The sequence below is a fragment of the Tamandua tetradactyla genome, chromosome 3 (genome assembly GCF_023851605.1).
Source record: "Tamandua tetradactyla isolate mTamTet1 chromosome 3, mTamTet1.pri, whole genome shotgun sequence".
NCBI lineage: Eukaryota > Metazoa > Chordata > Mammalia > Pilosa > Myrmecophagidae > Tamandua > Tamandua tetradactyla.
This window is the reverse complement of record NC_135329.1, coordinates 204,574,315-204,597,447: the sequence shown is the minus strand read 5'-3', so window position 1 is coordinate 204,597,447 and position 23,133 is coordinate 204,574,315. Positions and strand designations below refer to the sequence as shown.

Below are 23,133 nucleotides of genomic sequence, written 5' to 3'. Positions count from 1 at the left end.
TTTTAGTCATACTGAGGGCTCTGAAAAGTTCAGGATCCCCTCATCCCTCTCAGCTGAAGCCAGGAATGGAGATGCAATTTTCCAGGAAAGATTTTCAGAAGAACCTCTTGTGTAATGGAGTGAATTCATGATATATACACAGGAAACACACAAAATCTTTGAAGGTGGTATTCAAACAGAAACTTAATCAACTTGACTGCAAGGGAAATAAGGCTGTGAGACTCCCACAATTGTACAGGCAGGGGACAGGCTGATGAAATGATTCAGCAGCAAATATGTTCTACTCATGAAATGAAGGATGACTCAGATGGGAGAGTCTTGAATCCAAATAATGGTGCCTTGGGGTCAAAGGGCAGATTATTACTTGAGACTTAGACAAGATTTTGTACTTGAGTTGATGCTGTAGTTGGTTGAGACTTTTGGAGACCTTGTGACATGATGAATATATTTTGTATGTGGATGGACATGAATCATTGGGGGCCAGAAGGTGGACTGTAGTAGGTGAATAATCCCCTCCCCACCCCAAGAATATCTACCACCTTATCCTGGAATATGTGAAAATGTTACACAGCAATAAGAATGCTGCCCTGTTCTGGGACTGGATCTCAGGGAATCCAGATTACTGAACATAGAAACAAGCCAGAAACTGAGATACAGAAAGAAAAAAAACTTCAGCCATTACAGTTGAATGCCAAATAGGAATCCAGTTAGAAGAAAACAAAGCAGAGACTAGAAAATGCAATTTCAAAATAAATTAATTAACTAATAAAGTCAGAGGGGGATAGATAACAAAGCTAATGAAAAGCTAGCTGAGGAGCTCTTATCCAGGCAGTACTTACATCTCCATTCTCTAAGGTTAGTGTGGGTTCTAGGGTCTGGAGAAGGGTTGTTTGGGTCTTTCTAGGGCAGAGCAGTGGGGAAGAAGGGAAATGGCCAGTCAGTGTAGGACACTGAGTAGACTTGTACCTCTGGCTTGCATTTCCAGCGCTTGGAATTTAGGACGCTGTTCCAGGAGATTGTTGGACCTTCTTTAAATACAAAAGAGAGCCAGGCAAATTCTCACTAAGATATCTGAAATATATTAGAAACCTACAAAATAATGGCCCTTATAAAGTAGTTGAAATATTATTTATTTCCTGATAAGATGAGAACTACAGAAACAAATGACAATATTTTTTTTTGGAGACAAGAATGCATGCACTTTATATTGATCAGATTTTACAGAACTCACCCTCCTTTCAGCCCAGCTCCACATACTCGATCGCCAAAAGAAACAATATTTAAGGAAGCAAGTCACAGAGTAATAATTCTTTAATATTGTTTTTTGCTTATATCTTAGCCTGCTTATTCTGCTTCTTCCATCACTTTGCATAAACATCTGAGTCTTCTACATTCTTTTGGGCCAAATAGCATATTTGCCTTTAGTTTTTTGAAGAGCCAAAGGGGCACCTCAAGCAGGTGACTTGAGATGTCATTAACTTTTTGACACAATGCAGCCCAAGGCATTCTGGCTGGCATAGCTATGGGAACAAAGTCCCAATACATTTTTGTTTCCTGTAAGATTACTCTGAACTACAAATAATACCTTTAGGGAATAGGAAGCCTGTAGAGATGTAGGGAGCCTTTCTGATTGGCAATATTTGGCAACCAAGACTCACATTTGTAGCTATTATTTAATAGCTGTCTGCTATTTAATACTTTCCAGATTATCTTATGTGGTCTTTGCAACAACCCTAGGAGGTAAATATTATTATCCTCTTTCTATAACTAGTTTGTGGATGAGCTAAGATTTGAAAACTGCCAGGTGTTTGGGACTGCATTTCCAAGACTGTAACTTCCCTGCAGTTGGTGTATTAATTTCCATTGCTGCTGTAATAAATTAGCACAGATGGAATGGCTTAAACAACCTAAATGTATTAACTTACATTTCTGGATGTCAGAAATCTAAAATGGGTTTCACTGGGCAAAAATTCCGGAGGATCCAGAGAAGAATATGTTCCTTGCCTTTTCCAGCTTCTGGTGGCTGTTTCAGCATTCCTGCATGTGTGACTGCACATTCTAATCTCTCCCTGTGTCTTCACAGCACCTTCTCCTCTCTGTGTCCATCCCTCTGCCTCATTGGATTTAGGGCCCATCTGGATAATCCTTAAGTACCTTCTCACAAAATCCTTAATTAAGCACATCTTCTGCATGGAAGGTAATATTTTCTCTTTTACCACATAAAGTAGTATTCACAGGTTCTTTTGGGGTAGCCAACATTCAGCCACCACTGTTGGTCATTCCATAGGTTGTTTGTTCCTTGAATGTAGAAAGGTTTCTTTTTTCTTTTAAAATTGTCCTCCACCTCTTGCCAATATAACTAAGGTTTGGAATACAGAGGGACATTTTCTACAGATAGCCCCAAAGTCTCCATTGCTTCCATGGTTAGTCCTTCATTAATGGGATTGACATAAATCTTACCCAGTGTCAAGAGACTAAGTACCTCATGGGGGACTGCCCATTGCCCCGTGGATCTCACTAGGGTGCCTGCCTTCATTCTTTCCCTCTTTCTGGTGTGCTCTGCAATTTCTGTTGTTAGAGCCTGGGAAGAAATACAAAGTAGCCTCCTCCCCTTTCCCACCAAGTGCCAGGTTTGGTATTCTGAGCTCTGGAATGCCTTCTTTCAGGAGGGCAGCAAATCTTGTATTGTTGAGCCAAACAGAAGTTGTCAGGCCCTGGAACTATGGCCCTGTCTTTGCCAGGGTTGCTACAACAAACACCCTCAACTGGTTGGCTTAAACAACAAGAATTTGTTGTGCCACAGTTTTGGAGGCCAGAAGTCCAACCTCAAGGTCTTGTTAAGATCACACCTTCTCCAAGGTCTGTAGCATTCTGGTGATGGCTGGACGGCAGTGTGTAACTCGACCTCTGTCTCTGTGACATGGTGATCTGTTTCCTTTCTCCTGCTCTAGCTTCTACTCCTGCTCCCGGATTTCCTCTGCTGGTGAGGACCTCTGCTTTATTGGATAAAGGCCCACACTGACTCAGCTTGGCCTGAGCGTCTTCAAAAACCCCATTTACAAGTGAGTCCACACCCACAGAACCGAACTTCAGACTTGAACATGTCGTTGTGGGCCACATGATTCCATCTACCACAGCCTCCCTTCAGAATGTTGCTCTAAGAAAAAAAGCCATTGACTAAGAGAAATTGAAATGGTTTAATCCAAGGAATAGAAAGGGATGGGATAGTTTCCCAAAAGGCAGGGAAACTGGAGTTTTCAAGGTGCCAATGCGAGTCTGCATGTGAATGCCTGTGTGCATTTCACCAGCAAGAGGCAGAGGCATTTGTCCCCAGGACTGGCTTTTGTCCCCAGGAAGTGGGGTCTGTGTGGGGTCTGTGTGGTCTAGGTGCAGTTCTCTAGATCTTTACCCAGATGTATTCAATCAGAAACTTTGAGAATTGGTCTCAGGACTCTGAGTATTTGATAGTTATAAGAGATGAATTTTACACACAGTAAAAGTTGATGCATGCTTTTCAGATGAACAACATGACAGCATGAAAAATGCAAGATCCTGTACTCAGAGACCATTTGCATTGGCCCAGCAATGGAAGACAGAAAGACTGAGCCACTTGGAGACCAGGTCTCCCTTTACTATGGGCTAATTATTTTCTAGGAAGCAAATATTTTCTTCTGTGTTTTAAAATTTTCTCTATATTGGGATTTAGTCAAACATAGTTAATAGTACTTAAGTATTGAGGGAAGATATGCCTGTTTTCTGAATCCACTTACAAACTGTCCTCCTGTGTCTTCCCTGGACAGGTGCACCTGCCTTTCCATGGGTCTCTAGGCTTAGGCAACTCCACTTTGGGTTCTGACTTTGCATGGCAGAAGAGTGTCAGGCCACTGCAAACTTGGCCTTAAAATTAGGATCATGTGTGTGATGGGACCACGAACAAATCTGCTTCATTGTGTGGCTTGCTAAGCTTTGGCTTCCCTCGACCTCAGATTCCTGCTTGTCCCTTAAATGGAGGTCTCTTCCTCGCTTGCAGAGCTTCTCCCTGGATGGATGGTATCCTACATTCATAAGGTTATCAGAGAAGTTGCTAAATACGCCATTCTGCTACTTACAAACTGTATACCCTTGGGCAAGTTTTTTGCAAGCCCTCTGAGTGTTCATATTTAAAAGGAAGAGTGTATAATATCATGATGAAGAGTACCAAGATTGCATTTAAAGTGTTTATTATAAAGGTTGATAAAGGTAAGTATTCAATCAATGTAAGCTATTATTTTTGTTATTGTTACTCATTTACCTGAGGAAGCACCGTTTTAACTAGGGAAGCTGAGTTCAGGATGTTCTGACTCCAAAATCCAGGCTCTTTTTAATCACTGCAATAGAGAAAGGGGAAATGAGGCAGCCCCTCAGCTTCAGAATAAATTCTGATTGTGCTGGACATCTGTTTGTGTGACAATCAATCTACAGCCACACGAGGAAGGAGGATGCATCATTATCTGGATTGACAAGAATCTCATATGCCCGGCTTTAAATAACTACCATTATTTTACTCTTCTTTGTTTGCTTTTGCTGAAGTTAAATATTTTGTCAAATGAAATGCTAGTGTTTATCATTTAACTCCTGTCATCCATCTTCTTTATAGAGGAAAAAAAAAAGGCTATACGATTAAAATGTCCTTAACCAAAATGTCCCTCAATTTGATGTTCTCTTGGAATAGCTAAAATCTTTCAAGGAAACACGCAGTGAAAGAAAGAATTATACACTGATGTGTTATTACACTTCAATCCTAGAGGAACTGTTGAAACCAGTTTTAAATTGAGTAATAATTTCACAGTACTTTAAAAATGCTTCTGCGGGGAAATCTACAGAAGTGTCTTTCAATAAACAATGGGGGTGGATATTTGAAAAAAAGCTTCATGTTAAGCAGCCGATTAATGTTTCATTGTAACAATTTTCCCAAAGAAATGTATTCTATTCAAGATGTCTCATGATGCAGAAAAGTTTTTTCTTTTAGGAAAGAATTAAAGTGAACATCTATGACATGACTAGTTCCAAAACTTATCAGATGGCAAAATAAAAACTGATTTCTTCCTCGAAAAAAACCATTTGGAGGAAGAAGATCTTATGTGCTTAACGTCTCTAACAGTTCAAATACGTAAAAATTTATAGCATGTTGTTACTGAGCAGAGGGCTTGTTGCCCGATATGCACAGAAATCAATGGCACCAGGATTTTGGGAAAAGAAAGGGTTATTGTGAAGCCACCAAGCAAGGAGACAGTAGTAAGCTCAAATCTGTCTTCCTGATTGGAGGGAGCTGAGAATGTCCATGGGCTCCATGCAAGGGCTGGGCTTAGAGGGTTGGGAGACATAGGGATGGGTGGAGAAAAGGGGAGCATGCATGGGTGGCATCCTGCTAAATCACACCTCACATGATCAGAAAATGGCATCCTTAGCACGATGGGTGGATCATTTTGGGAATAGAGGTCATTAGCTTATTCTCGGTAACGGTTCATAAGGAGTGTGCAAGTGTGGTCAGGGAATCCCCAAGAACCAGTTAGAGCTGGTTGGGGCTGGGGTAAATTGACCATGAGGGTCTCAGGTTATAGGAAGGACAAGGAGAGGGCAAGGAAATATCCAGTTATAACAGTGAGTCCTGTTGCAACAGCTTCTATGGGTGCAGGGAGATGTAGAAGCCTTTGGACCACTCTCCTCTGCTGGTGTTTTGAGCAAGGGACAGTCGTTACTCAAAATGGACACTTGTTTACCTCTACTTTCAAACACGCCCTCCCCTCATCACCCACCAGAAAACACTAGTCTGCCATTTCGGTAGAAAATGGCAACATTTGTCACTCCAGGATATAGCTCAGCAGATGACATGTCATGCAGATCCCTTGTATGTAAAAGAAACTTTTTCCGGATGAAAGTTTCAATGTTTCACTATTTATCTAGTTTCTTATGAGCAGATACAATGAATAAAAAACCATTTAGCACAGCTTCATGGTAAATGATGTGATTTAAACAAAAGATGGCAAAAATTACCCCCCACCACCCCTTTGCAGCCCTGTGGCGTTGGCCCACATTGCCAGCCCATTGTGATGTTCATTTCACTGAGCCAGTGCGACCTCCAAGTCCTTCTCAACAAAGCACCTGCCAGGACATTGCCCTTGACCTGAATGGTGGATATGAGGAAATTTTCACCTCCTCATGTATTTAAATTTCAGTCACATTTTCCTACTTTACTATTTTTGTCCACACTGTCCCATATGCTGGATTGTCTTTCCATCTCAACCTACAAGAGATAACTTACCTATACTTCTGGGCCCTGAACAAAATTTCCCTCCTCCAGGAAGTCTTCCAAGATGCTTCAGTAGGAACTAAACTCTCCTGCTGCAGCTTGCATTCTAACAGAAGTTCATCCATTCTACCTAATGCCAGGCAGCTGCTTCCTACCAATATAACATGCCAGGTGTCCAGCCCTTTAGGATTGTAACTGGTCAGGAGAAGTACTTAATGCATCCAGGGGTTGAAACAACGACTGTTGAAATGGGTTGTCTCTTCATTTTGGGAAATGGGTGAGAAATTCTTCAGTTTTAGGAAGGATAGCTGCATTATTTTAAGTAGAAATGCAGAGTTTTTCGTTGATGTAGGGAATTTCAAATTGTGTAGAAAGATGAGTACTGATGCTGAGTAGCCAAAGGAAGGAACTGTTTTAGTTATTCATGTACTGTCTGTCAGCTCCAAATCCACTCTTCTTCACCCTCCTTTTTACTGTGGCTCTACCCTGTGGACATCTCTTCTTTTCCAGGAGGATTGATGATTGTCTTTGCCATTAGAAGGCATGAAAGAGAGGCTGCCAGGTCAAAGCATAAGGAAAGGATGTTTCTTCTTTCTTCTAGGGTGCATTCATCTAAGCACCCACACTGTTCAGCTATGGCCACCGCCTCTAGCACGTTTCCTCACCACCCTCAGACCGTGGATTTCTCTGGCAGCCATTCAGAATCTCAGCTTTGGGGTTGGATAAAACTGATGAGTTCTGTCCTTTTTAACTCCCAGCAGTCCCAGGGATAGTAGCTTCCTCAAGCACTTGATATTTCTGTGTGTATAGTACAATCATTTTTAAACCCCTCTTACAGTAGGTAATTCTATTTTTCTCATAGAAAATTCTTCATGATAAATTTTTCCTATTCAAATGATTGGCATGTGTTTTGTCCCCTAACTGGACTATGATTGCTATGATCCAAGATCCTGACAATTTTCTCCAAGCTATTTTATAGTTTTAAGCGTTTATAGGTAGGTTTCTGATCAATACTGAATTGATTTTAGAATATGGTGTGAGGCAAGGGTCACAGTATATTTTCCTCCACATGGTTATGTAATTGTTTAAATAAAGTATATTGAAAACATGACTTTTCCCTTTAGATTGCCTTTGCATCATTAACGCAAGCCAGTAAACCATATGTTCGTGGGTGACAAATTTTGGACTCTTTATTCTGCTCCATTGATCAATGCCAATCCAATGGCACAGTTTGATTAAATGCTCACTATAATTCAGTGTGAAGCTATCTGGACCCAGAGTTTTATGCAAATGTTTTAACTAGAAATTGAATTTAATAGATTTCAGGGTATTCTGGTTATCTGTTTCTTCTTGGGTGAGCTCTGGTAGATTGTGTTTTTTAAGGAATTTGTCCATTTCATGTAAGTTATCAATTTATTGGCATACAGTTATTCACACTATTTTCTTATTATCCTTTAATGCCTGTAGAATATACATGTATGTCCTCTCATTCCTGATATTGGTAGTTTTTATGTTTTTCCATTTTATCATGATGTGTCTTATTAGAAAGGCATCGCTGTATTGACCTTCACAAAGAATCTCCTTGTTACTTGATTTTCTCTATAGGTTTCTGTTTTTAATTTCATTAATAACCTCCTTTCTTTTTATCTTATCCTTCCATATGCTAACTTTGAGTTTAATTTGCTTTATTCCCTAGTTTCTTACAGTGGAAGCTTAGATTATGGATCTGATAATTTGTATATGAGTATTTAATCTATAATTTTTCTCCTAAGCATGTGAGTATTTAATCTATCATTTTTCTCCTTATTAATGCTTTAGCTGTATTCCGCAGATTTTGATTGTTTTGATATTTTTCTTTTTCAAATCAAATATTTGTTAATTTCTTTTTTGACCCATAGGTTATTTTGAAGTGTGTTTATTTTGAAGTGTGTTTGTCTTCCAAATATTTAGAATTTTTAGTTATTGGTATATTTTCAAAGATTTTTATTTAATTGTTTTTTATCTTTTAATGTATAGATATGGTGAATTAAACAAATATTTAGGATTTTTAAGATATCTTTCCATTATTAATATGTAATAATTCTATTATTCAAGAGAACATACTTTGTATAATTTCAAGCCTTCTTAATTTGTTGAGATTTGTTTTATGACCCCAAAGTATGATCCACGTTGATAAATGTTTCAGGTAGGACTTGAAAATCATGTGTAAGCCATGATTGTAGAGTTCCATAGGTAAATTAGGTTCAGTTGGTTCATTGCGATGTTCAGATATTTTAAATACTACTGATTTTTTTCCGGCTTGTTCCATCAATTACTGATAAAGGAGTTTTGAAATCTCTATCATCGTTAACATATCTAGTTTGTCTTTCAATTATAGCGGTTTTGCATTTCATTTTTTGGAAGCTCTGTTCCTGGATGCATGCACATTTAGGTTGGTGGGTGGGACGGGGGAGGCTTGAGTCCAAATAGTCAGTGGTTGAGCTGGGTGTGGGTTTTGTCGCTGCCATACTACCTTCCATGAGCCACAGGCTTCAAATTCATCCCACGGGGGCTGCCACCAGCTTGTGCTTGGTGTGGACCTGGCGTTCTGGAGGAATTTTCTCGGTGTTCCTGTTCTCACCTCAACTCTGAGCAGCTCCTGCACACCCGAGCTGAAGAGGGGTCTCAGGTCTCTCGGGGGCAGGTGCGGTCTCACGGGCAGTCTGCTACAGCTTGTCGCTCTGTGCGTGGCGCGCGTGGGGAACAGGCTCGGCGCTCCCGGGCCAGCCGCAGGCGCGGGGAGGGCTCCCTTAGTGTTTCTGCTCTTTCACCGAATTGCTTTTCTTCTTTGGCGGGTCTCAGGTGGGGAAGCCTCCTGACCCTCCAATAGCTTTACATCCGCTGGTTATTGCGTCCAAAGAGGTTTCTCACCCACCCCCTGGGCAAACGTCCTTGGTTTTTACCCTTCCCTTAAAGGAGTGACTCTTTTCCAGAGCTCTGGTAATGGGACCGTTTTCTGTTTCTGTCCCACTTGCCAGCAGGTTTTGCTGCTCTGGGAGAAGGGTCTGGGAAGGAGGTAGGGTTTTTTTTTTCCCAGTCCCCCAGTTTGTATTTCTACAACCTAAGCGGAAGCACCTGTATTGTTTTTTTAAACAGCTATATTAAATAAACTGCACATATTTCGATTGTACAGTGTGGTATATTTGGCATTTCTAAACACCTGCCAAGTCATCTCCACAATCAAGACATTGTACGTATCTATCACCCCGCATCACTCCTCTTATCCCCTGTACAGCCACAGCCACCTCCCAAATTAATCTCCTCCCTAGCCTCTGGGAACCAGCCATCTGTTCTACATCTATAATTTTATCATTTTGTCGCTTGCATTTTTTTTTTTTTTTGCATTGACTTTGAAAACCCGTTTTCAAAACCAATGAAGGTGTCTGTTATTTTTTTTCTCATCAACACTGCACAGCTGCCCTGATTCCTTGAACTTTTGTTTGGTTTATCACTAGTGCTTAAGATGCTAGCAGAGTCATAGAGAAAGCTTGAGAAACTTTCATTTTGTCTAACTGCCAGTGAAGATACAGAAATGCTAGAGAAGTGAGATCAAATTTGACAATTTGGCTATTAATAAACAAACCTGTTTCAAATGTATTAGTCAAAAGATTATACAAAAGAACACATCTAAAACTGTGTCCTATTAAATGTGTCTAATTGAACTAAGTAGAATTATTTCATAGACTTAAATAGCATTCAATGCCTGGAGAAACTGGGTTCCTACATGTTTCACTGGCACTTTACTTGCCTAGGACATTTCTTCAATGTCACCTCTCTGGACAGGCACTTGCCTTCCAAGGGGCATCATTTACATCTATCTCTGATTTCCTCTCTTCTTTAAAGCTATTACCATATGCTCTCTGTGTGTTCGTGTGTGTGTGTGTGTGTGTGTGTGTGTGTGGTTTTATTCCCACAAAATGAGTTGATTCCTTTTCTGCTACCCCAAATGCAAGCAAGTAGTCCATTTTCTGTCTAGACCTTATTGTCTTTTCTTTAAATAAGACAACAGCAATTGGTACAATATCTTCCAAAGAGGAATTGTCTACTGCTCCTAGATACTTCTGATTTTCAGAAATAATCTGTATTCTTGGTACTTTCATTTATATTGCTTAGGATATGGGATAGTCTTGGCTTTACATAATGATGGGAATAAGTTTCCATCACTTGACTTCTGCAGTCTGTGTCTTCATAAATCCAAAATTGGAGGTGTATGCTCAGGAAACGAGGTCATGTCAAATTATCTACAATGTCTTTCAGTTTGAGCACATTCTCGCCCACACTTATGACTTGGATGCATATGTATTTATTTCCTAGGAAAAAATTTTTCACTCAGTAATATGCTTTCCACTTGGCTGAGAATCAACTGTGTCTCACCACCAATTTTAATACTTACTTACACACTTTAAATATAACTTTGATCCATATGTAGAAAAATAAGGCTAATCACAAGACTTATTTGGTCCAGCAAGCTACAAAATATAGATTCATTTCCAAGGCAAATCTGAATTTCTAAAGAGCAATTAAATAAAACAAGGAATGAAAATTTTTAATGATACATGCACTGTTCCTCAGTTACTGATGGAATAAATGTAAAGAGTAAATAAAAGACAAATGGAGCAAAAGAGTCTAGAAAATTATCTGCAAAGCATGACACATTATGAAAAATCTGGTGCTTCTTATGATTAATAATATTTCATTTAATTGCTTCAGAAAACATCACTTCCATACTGTCCTTCCATGCCCTGTGTCGCTGACGTTGTCTATCTCACCTCACGACCTGAAAACTGAAGACAGATGATTCATTTTATTTCTGACCCTGTATTCCCTTTAATGGTTAAGTCTCCTGGTGTCATTTGTATGAGGAAAAGTGACAGATAACAGTCTAGCTTACAAAGCTGTAGAAGACTTAACTTGGTTAAGTTAACCACATATTTTTACCAAACTAGGCACCTGCACCCTCACAGCCATATAGAGCTGCTGTCAACTCCAGGACAACTGATGTCACCTTAAATTACTGTTTAGAGGTCACTACCTTAGGAGACATTTGAGAAGATAGTGGAATAAGGACAGGAAGAACTTACTCATCCACCAAAACCACCTAGAAAACAGGCAAAAACTTTCCAAAACAGTAGTTTGCAGGCTTGGGAGATCAGGGAAGAATCACTGCAATATAAAAAGAAGAACTGGCTGAAGAAATGGATAAACTATGCAGAGAATTAGGTGTGAGTGAACTCAAATGTTGCAAAAGACAGATAGATCCTCCCCTTGGGAAAATAAGGGAATGCAGTCCTGGTCTAATTGGCTGGCAAAGGCATCCCTCTGAGTCCCACACCTTGAACATTTTCATGTAGAAAAGCAGGCCACTCATGGCTCTACTATTTTCATGAACAAAGAAGGAGGGGTGAGAAAGAGAGCTGCATGGTGACTCCCAGTAACAACCCTCACACCCAAGTCTGGAGTGGACCTTGCACAGCCGGGTTGTGAGGCATAGGTTGCCCAATAGTGCCGTCTGCTGAGAAGGCTGGGAAGGTGCAGTTCAGGAAGCTGCTTTCCTGCCTACTTCTACCACCCTTCAGGACAGGTCTGCACCCCCTGCATGAGACCCTGGCCCTGGCTTCTTTGGTAAATACTGATAAACCAAATGTCAAAGGGCTCCTTCAGTGTGAACCGAGGCAACAACAAAATCTTAGACAAAAGAGGGAAGCCAACTTTCAAAATAGTCTTATGAAGATAATCACATGCCCAGAAATGAGCCAAAAATTACAAGGCACAGCAAAAAACAAGAAGACATGGCCAATCTGAATGATCTAATTAAAAAGCTGGAGGAGACTTAGACTTTGGAACAACTAATCAAGGATGTTTAAACAAATCTCAAATAATTTCAACAGGATTGTTGAAGAGATAAAGGATATTGTAAAGCCATTAGAAGTGCATAAAGTAGAGGCAGATCTTATGTAAATGAAAGATGCTGTAGGTAAAATTAAAAATATATACTAGAGACACACAGCAGCAGATTAGAAGAGGCAGAAGAAAGGATCAGGGAACTACAGGACAAAGCAACTGAATTTAAACACACAAAAGAACAAGTGAATAAAATGGAAACATTTGAGCTGGATCTCAGGGAAATGATTGAAAATATGAAGTGTACAAATATATGAATCATAGAAGGAGAAGGGATGAGTAAAGGGCCAGGAAATATATTTGAGGAAATGATTACAGGAAATTTCCAAACTCTTATAAAAGACATAAATCTGCAAGTCAAAAAGGCATAACATACTCCAAATCTGAATAGACCCACCCCAAGAAACATACTAATCAGACTGTCAAGTGCCAAGAGGAGAGAATCTTGAAAGCAGTAAGATAAACGTGATTAACCAATACATGAGGCCACATAAGGCTAAATTCTTACTACTAGTCGGACACCATGGAGGCAAGAAGGCAATGGTACAATATTTTTAAGATACTGACAAAGAAAAATTGCCAGTCAAGAATTCTTTATCCAGTAAAGCTATCCTTTAAAAATGAGGGAAAGTTTAAAATACTCACAGATAAACAATAGCTGAGAGGATGTATTAATAAGAAACCTGCCCTATAAGAAATACTAAAGGGAGTTCTGCTAGCAAAAAAAAAAAAAAAAGACAGGAGGGAGAGATTTGGAAAAGAGTACAGAAATGATGATTAGTAAGGATAACTAAAAGGATAAAAAGAGAATAGATCTGACAAATAAAAGCCAATGATAAAATTGTTCAAAGTAAGGATGGCTTTTACAGTAATAACAGTGAATGTTAATGGATTAAACTCTAGAGACAAAAGGCACAGATTGGCAGAATAGATTAGAAAATACAGTCCATTTATATGCTGTTTATAAGAAATTCATTTTTTTTGGATCCAAAGAAACAAATATTTTGAAAGTGAATGGATGGAAAAACAGCAACCAAAACCTGGGGTAGCTATATAGACTTTATATGTAAAATTGTTATGAGACAACATGGGACACTATATATTAATAAAGGGAGCAATTCACCAAGAAGAAATAACAATGATAAATATTTAAACACTTAATGAAGATATCCCAAAGCACATGAGAAAAACACTGGAAAAACTGAAGGCAATAATAGATGTCTCTACAATAATAGTGGGAGATTTCAACACAGCAGTCTCCTGAATATACTGAACATCTAGACAGAGGATTAATAAGGAAACAGAGAACCTAAATAATATGACAAATGAAATAGACCTAACAGATATATATTATTTATTGCACCCCCAAAACAGCAGGATATACATACTTTTCAAGTGCTAATGGGGCAATTGTTCAGAATAGGCCATATGCTGGGACACAAAACAGATCTTAATAAATTTTAAAATGTTGACATTATACAAAGCACCTTCTTTCATCATAATGGAATTAAGCTGGAAATAATAACAATTAGAGAACCAGAAATTTCAAAAATATATGGAGGTTAAGCAACACACTTGTAAACAACCAGTGGGTCAAAGAATAAATTGCAAGAGAAATCAGTAACTATCTTGAGATGAATGAAAGTGAGAACACAACATATAAAAATTTATGGATGTAGCAGAGGTGGTACTTAAAAGGAAATTTATAGCACTAAACACCTACATTAAAAAGGAAGGAAGAGCTAAAACGACGACCTAACTTAACAACTGGAGAAAGTAGGGAAAGAACAGCAAACTATCCCAAAGCAAGCAGAAGGAAAGAAATAACAAAAATTAGAGTGGAAATAAATGAAATGGAGAACCAAAAAAAAATAATACGGAGAATCAATAAAACCAGACATTGGTTCATTGAAAAGATTAATAAAATAGACAAACCCTTGGCTAGACTGACAAAGTTAAAAAGTGAGAAGATGCAAATAGACAAAATCAGAAATGAGAGTGACCATTACCACAGATCCCAGAGAAATAAAAAAAGATCATAAGAGGAAAGTACAAACAACTTTTTACCAACAAACTAGAAAACTTAGATAAATAGACAATTTCTTAGAAATACACAAACAACCTACACTGACTCGAGAAGAAATGGAGACCTCAACAAACCAATCACAAGTAAACAGCTTAAATCAGTCACCAAAACCTGCCAACAAAGAAAAGCCTAGGAGCAGATGGCTTCACATTCCAAGAAGAATTAACACCATTTCTGCTCAAACTCTTCCAGAGGGAACTGAAGAAGAGGGAACACTATCTAACTCATTCTGTGAAGCCAACGTCACCCCAATACCAAAGCCTATAAAGATACTATGAACTACAGACCAATCTCCCTAATGAATATAGATGCAGAAATCCTCAACAAAATACTTGCATATTGAAGCCAAGGGCACCTTAAAGAATTATGCAACATGACCAAGGGGGCTTTTTCCCAGGTATGCAACAGTGGTTCAACACAAGAAAACCAATTGATGTAATACACCATACTGACAAATCTAAGGGGAAACACATGATCATCTCAATTAATGCCAAAAAAGCATTTGACAAAATTTGGCATCCTTTCTTGATAAAAACATTTCAAAAGTAGAAATAGAAGGAAACATTCTCAACATGATAAACAGTATATATAAAATACCCACAGCTAACATCATACTCAATTGTAAGAAACTATAATTTTCCCCTCTAAGATTGGGAACAAGACAAGAATGTCCATTGTGACAATTTCTATTCAACATTGTGCTAGAAGTCTAGTTAGAGCAGTTAGGCAAGTAAAAGAAATAAAAGACATCCAAATTGGAAAGGAGGAAGTAAAACTCTTATATGGAGATGACATGATCCTATATTTAAAAATCCCAAAAAGCTCTGACAAGGCTGCTTGAAGTAATAATTGAGTTCAGCAACCTTTCAGGATACAAGATCAACAAACACACACAAAAAATGGTAGTGTTTCTATATACTAGTAATGTATTACTTAAGGTGGTAATCAAGAAAAAAATTCCATTCATAATAGCAACTAAAAGAATCGAGTATCTAGGAATAAACTTAACCAAGGTTGTGGAGCATTATAGCCACACTCAGGAGTATTCCAACAACCAACAGAGAAATAAATTTCTCCCAGTGGGAAAACCTTCAAGCAACTCATTTTGTTCTCCTCTATTCCTGGAAAGAAAAAATGGCATGGATCTATGTCAACTCATTAGCAGAATCTAATTGTTTGACCAGATAGTCAGATGTTTGGAAGGAAAAAATTTAGTGACAAGGTCTGGGGAAGTGGCACGTGAGTGGACTTCTCAGAATGAGATTGTGGAAGGTTATTTGTGCTCCATGAGAATGCTCACCAATGCACCCTCTGCAGATACTCAATATTAAGGATAAGATGGGCTATTCTCTGGATGTCAGTGAGTTCCTTTCTCCAATCATTGCCAATGCTTGCTTAATGGGGCATACTTGCAGGAATGGAGATAATGCCTGGTTTCAATGACATGTTTAACCAACACTGATCTGATTGCCACCACTGCTGAGTTTTCCATCTCCAACATAATAAAGCAATGTTGAGCACTTGATATGGAAAAATACCCCAGGGAAAACAGTCTTTCTCCTAAAGGCAGCTTGACTACATCAGACCCTTTTGTCCTCTCTCAAGTACGCAAATAATTTTCACATAGATATGTCTCTTTCTATTTCTACAATGCTTTTGTCCAGAACAATCATTTAAGGACTTAATCAATGACTTATTTGTTCTCACAATATTTCACAGAATATTACCTCAGTCAAGTTCAAGATGCACCAATTTATAACATCTATGCCATCCTTCAGAAGCTGCTAGCCTTATAACATAGAGGAGGGGTCTACTGAGCACCGACAATACTTGATGAGAAATGACATCTCACAGGGTTTGGGGAAGGTCGAATCACGTATCTCAGGGGAAAAAAAAGCATGTTCCTAATCTAAATCGAAATCCTGTGGGTATGAACCCACTGTAAATAGGACTATTGGAAGACCTTATTTTAAATTAGGGTGTGGCCAACTGAATCAGGATAGGTCTTAATCCTATAACTGGAGACCTTATAAAAGAGATAGCACCTTGTAAAAGAGGAGCTGGAAGTCAGAAGTTAACAGAACCAAGGAGACAAAGGAGAGAGCATAGCCATATGATAGGATAGCCAAGGAACCCATGGATTTCCACCAAACAAGAATGGACCAAACCTGAGAAGAAGCATAAGTTCCTGTTGCTAAGCCAACCCATTGTGCACCACTTGTTTTAGTGGCCTGAATACTAGTAGAGGCCTCAGTAAATGTGCTATGTCAGTGTTTTAGTTCCCTAAAGCTGCTGAAATACAGTATACCAGAACTGGGTTGGCTCTTGCAGCAGGGATTTACCATGAAAATATCCAAAGTAAGGCATTATCAAGATGATAACTGGACAATACCATATCAGATGGCAAGGTGCATGGCAGCATCTGCTGATTTCTCCCTTCTCTTCTAGGCTTCCGTGCTTTCAGCTTCTTGCTTCTGTGGCTTTCTTTCTCAGCTTATATGGCTTTTTTTTCAGTGCCTTTCTCTGAATTTCATCCTTTCGTAAAGGACTCAAGTAAGAGGATTAAGACCCACCTGGGGTACACATCAGCTGAAATAACCTAATCAAAAAGTCCTACCTACGGAAGGTCTACACCCACAGGAATGGATTGGCTTTAACAGGATGATCTTCCGGTGTCCATGAAGCCTCTAAATCATCACAATCAGCAACCGATATATGGTGCTCTATTTCCCCCTTAACTAGAGAACATAGGTCCAGGAACCAAGAGTTAGAAGTGAGAATGTGATCTTGTGCCCCTATAAACTAAAAACCTATTATTAGTTTTCTAAATACTGATGAGACAAATCACACAACTTAGTGGTTTAAACCCACCAAATTTATCATCTTACAGTTCTGTATGTTAGAAGTGCAACTTGGGTCTTGCTAGGATAAAGTCAAGGTGTCGACAGGCCTGCATTCATTTCCAGAAGCTCTAAGAAAGAATCCATTCCTAGCTTTGAAAGGTTGCCCACATTCTTACATTCCTTTGCTAGTGGTCTTCTGACACTGATCTTCAAAACCAGTGACATAGAAACTCTATCATTCCTCTAAAGTCACATTTCCTTGACTCTCACCTCAGATGAGAAAGATCCACCACTTTTGAAAGACCCATGTGGTTGGACTGGGCTATCCCAGATAATCCAAGATAATCTCTTGATCTCAAGATTGAGTCTGCACTATTATCTAAATGCTTAATTCTTATTTTTCTTTTTTCAATGATTTATTTTCTTCATACTCTTTAAAGAAAGATGGCTGTGATGGTTAAGTTCATGTGTTAACTTGGTTAGGTTATGGAGTAGAATTGTGCAGTCAAGCAAGAACCAGCCTAATTGTTTTTGTGAGGCTATTTAATGGATTTAAACCATTGGTTTGTTGATTTCACGGATGGTTGATACATCTACAATCAACAAAGAAGACTGCCTTCAGCAATGAAAACTTAAAAGGTGAACTTATGACTTCAGGAATCAGAGAAAAATAATTTTCCTTTCTACTACATCCAGCCAGCTTCTCCTGGGATATTCATAGAAACCTTCAAAGGCATTTCCATCTTATGACCTGCCCTACAGGATATATATATAATTTTTTATATAATATATATATAATATATTCTGTCAGTTCTGTTTCTCTGGACAAATCTGACTAATACAACGACAATCTGGAATTTAAACCTGCATGTGGTCATATCACAAAATAATAAACGTTAATAAACATCCCCCAAAGCACGATGGGAACAATGTGATATTGTGTAAACCAAATCATACACCTGGATCTCTTATTTCCTCTGAAAGCATTTTATGCTCTGCCACTGTCAACAAGAGCTGTCACCTAATAAACATACATAATCGGGTGATTCATGAATCACTGTAGCATGAAAAAATATTTTTGTAGCAGGAGAAATGCAATTAGCTGCAGCTTCAGTGATATCTTGGAAAAATATAAAACCACAAAATTGTGGAGACATTTCTCAGGCAACTCTAAATATGTAGGAAATTCTCCATTTCACCTTTAAAAATTATTTCACAGAATAATTTGGTCAGAGTCTTGCTTTTGATGCACTGTTGATTTCTGATTGTTTATTATGCTTGTTTTTCAAGGTGGTATTTTAACTTTTAGCTGATTTTCTGTTAAACTGAATATTGTATTGACAGACAGAAATTTTCAACCAGGAACGTCAGAGTTACCCAAGAGCTTTTTAGAAATGTAGGTTCTCAGACTCTACTTCAGACCTACTGAATTGAAATCTGCCCTTTAACAAGAGCTCTGAGTCACAAGCACATTAAAGTTTGAGAAGTTCTGGTTTAGATTTTGAAGGTGATGGAGCATGAAATCATTTCCAGTAATATCAAGGAGCATTCCTAAGATTCGGTCATCATAGGGAGCAGGATTTAATGTCTGTGGAGGGGTGTGGGGAGGAGGATAAGAAGGATGGAGGAGGTTGTAGTGAGAACAGAACACAGCTTGCCTTTTTCAAGAGGCTCTTCACTTCCTCCAGCGAGGGTCTTCTTGTTGAAGGAAATGACCTCCATTAAGAGGATACCGGAGGTGAATGCCAATGTCTGTTCTTATTGCTCCATCTCTCATTTGGAGCACTGCTATGACGCAGGCAATTCCAGAAATTTCCCTGAGCCTTTACATTCTCTTATGCCTATTTATATGCAGTTTTTACCTCTCTTACCAGGAGAGGTATATATTGCCTGTGGGTACGTCCCATGTTATTTTTAAATCTCCCCATACCCAAAGATAATACCCTATATAGTAGCCTCTGATGAATATTTGTTAAAAGCCAGAAAAGAGAAATTTGGAAGGAAGGAAGAATGCAAGGCAGGGAAGGAGGACACAAAAGGACCCACATACGTAGTTAATGCAAAGTTTGACGCATTAAAGACTTTTACAAATGTGCCAATGTAACTAATAAATAGACCATAAAGAGTACTTAAAATTACCATTTATTTGAACATTTGCACTCTGTGCAAGCTCTGTGCATATATATGCCATTTATTCTCTATACTAATCCTTAGGTGGGTATTAGTATGAAAATCACTTCAGAGACTATTAAAAGCAGATTCTAGGGCATACTTCCAAACCTTTGATCATATTTGGTAGATGTTGAAGGGCCCCTGGAATCTGCATTTTTATAAGTATTCCAGGTGATTCTGTTGCTACACACTTTAATGACAGCTCACCTAGACATTAGGCTTCTATTTATATTATCTGGGAAACCATTAGCATTTCTGGCAGCCACATCACAGATTTTTTTTTTAATATTAATCTTGCTGTCAATCAGAATCTTTCAGTTCTTTTTATATTGATTGTTTTTAAGAGAGATATTCTCTCTCTCCCAGTTTCATAGCTATATGGGGCACATTTTGAACTGCAATGTAGAATTTTATATCCTTTCTTGTTCAATTTCATGAGATAAATGCTGACTTCTCATTTCAGCCTGTTGAACACTTTCTGGATATCTTTTCTGTTGTTCCATAAATTATCAACCCTTCTCAAGCTTGGACCTGACACACGTCAAGTTTACAAAGGGAAAAGTCAAGTTCCACAGGAAAAAAATCACCATTCTTGCTCATGTAGTGGAATATGAAATATATATTATTGTTATTTAAAATCAATTAGACCTGGCAGGCCACAGTGGTTCAGCAGGCAGAGTTCTCGCCTGCCATACCGAAGACCCGGGTTCAATTCCCAGTGCCTGTCCATGCAAAAAAGAACAAAACAAACAAACCTAAAATCAACTCAATTCAAACTACAAAATCATTAACCCAATGAGAGGACTAGTATAAAAGTTAAAATAGAAATATCCCTAGACAGCACTGATGGGAATTACGCCAAAATTTATACCCAGAGGGATAATTTCATAACTTTCTCTCCAACATTGCAGTACATCCAGAATAATTTGTCAAAAAATATAAGAAAACTATTCTTAAACTGATCCATATACATTAAAAAATGAAAAACAAAACAAAGCACAAAGCAATGAGGTTAAACTTAATTCTAATTCAAAATTTATTACTCAGTGGTTCAATACTGACCATTCTAAAACTTAAGCCTTAATGATGAAACAACTAACTGGCCAGGAGTTTATTGTGGAAAAATACTGTGATGATTATTCTCCATTTCAGCAGACAACTACTCCAGAGATATTTCATTACTATTTTCTCTTGATGAAGTTTGTACCAGTGACATGTTACATGTCCAAGTGATTATGCATACATGTTCATTCAGTATAGCATCTGAAAAAGTAATTTACCTTGACATGTTGCAGCAAAAAAATCAATTGTGTATATGTATGCTAAATATTCATAAACATTTCTGTAAACTCAACTTTGAGAAATCTAAGCCAGCATAATCATATCAAAATACAGGAAGTAACTATGTATTCTACTAAATCAGTCTGTTTACAAAAAGTGGGGGTGAGGGTGGTGCTTGATTATTGTCTGGTTAGATTTATTATACTGTTAGACGGCCAATAAGAAAGTTCATATCCTCTCAGTATAGTTATCTACAACAAAATGCATACACACACACACACACACACACACACACTGCATATATAATGAGCTAATTAACTTCTTTGATATATATATCATCTTACCTTGAGGAAGCACTATGCTATTAAATGTTGGTTCTATGATATTAGTAGATTATTGTATTGGATCTTAATAGTCTTTTCACCAGGTATAAAGTTCTCATCATGGTCATAAGTAGTTGAAGACTAATATGCTATTTCATTGCATTCTTAAATTTGGATTCAGGTTAAAATTTAGTTAGGACACTCATTGCTTATGTCTCTTAGTTATTATTTAAAAATTTTTGTACTTAGTTCTAATAAGACAAAAGTATTTTGAACGCTGATATTGCTCTATCAGGAATAGTTACTTGACTAAATGATGATGATAAAAGAATACTGAAAAGGACATTTCAGAAAGATTTTAGAGGAAATGAAGGTGCAACATGGACTAGAAAGATAAGAAGTTCCGATAATTTTTTCTGTAATTACGGTTTGATATTAGTATTTCTATAAACATTGATTAGAAATAAGGAAATGGAAATCATCAGACACTAGACTGCAGCACAGCTAAAATCAAAATAACAGCTGGAATGTCGGTGAGGTAGCAGAGTTCCTTGGCATGAATTTTGTTATTCATTTAGGAATGTCGTTTAAAAGGTTGTTAATTAGCTACTAATGGGATATGGGCTCATTGCAGTGCACACATTATTTCACATCATGCTGAGTCTATGTTTCCAACTAAAGATTCCAGGTGGCCTAATGATTCTATCAGAATATCTGAAAGAGCCTGCCTCTTCATTAGGATAGAATCAAGATTTTCAGACAAAATATAATCACATTATCATAGACTATTAGATTTGGAAGTGAATTTGTCAGAACTCCTCATTTTAAAATGAGAAAAATGAGGCTCAAGTATTTTAAGAACTTGTCATCAGTCCTTTAACTTGGGATGATATTATATTCCAAATGTTCGAACTCCTTGTCTGTCTTATATTTAGTATTCTGAAAATAACAGACCACCATGAGTATTTGCCCCAATTCTGAATTCTTAAAAAGTTAGATTTTTAAACATTTGACGATCGAACTCTGCCCTCGGCACCAATGTAGTAAAAATCAACCACTGTAAATGTTGTAGCTAGCCTTGTTTTTCTCACATTATTGCCAGAAGATAGCTCTTCAAAGTAAGTGGATGCCATTTTATAAAATGACAATTATTTTGGAACCAGCCAAAAACAGTCAAAGTGAGTTGAAAATGGACAACATTTTGATGCATGCAAAATATATGAATAAAAGATTTGGTCATTAGTCATTTAGAAGATTCTAGATCCTTCTCAGGTGAAAAGTCAGTCACTCTCTCTGTATCCAATGGGGAAAGACAAAGGATGAGCATGGTAATTCTTTCATCCCATCTCATCATTTCTAATCTACAAATTAATGCAATCCCCTTGAGTGTAAATTTTTTTCCCTTTCATAACTAACCACTTCAGGTATCAGATTTTACTTTCCCTACCCAAAGCAATCTGACTCTTCAAAGCCTAAACCATTAGATTAAGACTGTCATATCAAGGAAAGGCATGACATTTCTGGTTAAAATGATTTTAATCTTTCCCTTATTCCTGTCCCTACTTGCAATTACATATATTATAGAATTATAAGCTTTGTAAAAACTCAAGTTCTAGATTTTATTTTAAATTAAATGAGGTTTTAGCAGCAAAGCAATTTTATTCATTCTTTTGAATTATAATTTCCATACAGAATGGGGATTTTGAAATTATATTTAATCATTATATTTTAGTGTTTGCATGTGGATTATTAAAATTTTGTGCTATAATTTAGGTTTTTGTAATTTTATGTCTTTTTTTTTTCTTTAGAGCTACTCGAGAGATAATCCATCATTTTTTATCCATCCAAAATGATTAATGAACTGAATGGACATTGTTCAAAAATAAAAATAAAAGACATCAATCAACAAATGTCCAATAAAGTATTCTAAGAATAAGTTAAATTCATCAGTAACTTAAAAAAATGTTAAATAAAATCTCATGCTTGAATTGTTTTTTGTACCCTTGGTCCCCAATTCATTTTCAACAGAAGAAATAACCAAAAGCTAACTGAAAGCAGTAACCCGAAGAGGGGAGGGAAGACTGAAGTCAACTCTATCCTTGAGGGTATTTGCCATATTAGACAAAATTGAACTTCAGTTATCATGGCCTCCTGAGCTCTGGGGATGGGATATAAACCCAGAGTGCATCAAGATGGGTG

At 37.8% G+C, this 23,133-nt stretch overlaps 1 long non-coding RNA gene across 1 annotated transcript in view; it reads left to right on the top strand.

Annotated features, from left to right (window-relative positions):
* LOC143676614 (uncharacterized) overlaps nt 1-22,911 on the top strand; it is a 39,039-nt gene extending 16,128 nt beyond the window's left edge. The window contains exons 2-4 of the long non-coding RNA XR_013172222.1: nt 2,952-3,062; nt 3,519-3,621; nt 22,743-22,911. This is a non-coding gene — a long non-coding RNA (uncharacterized LOC143676614). The remainder of the gene's footprint in view (nt 1-2,951; nt 3,063-3,518; nt 3,622-22,742) is intronic.
* The last annotated feature ends 222 nt before the right edge of the window (nt 22,912-23,133 follow it).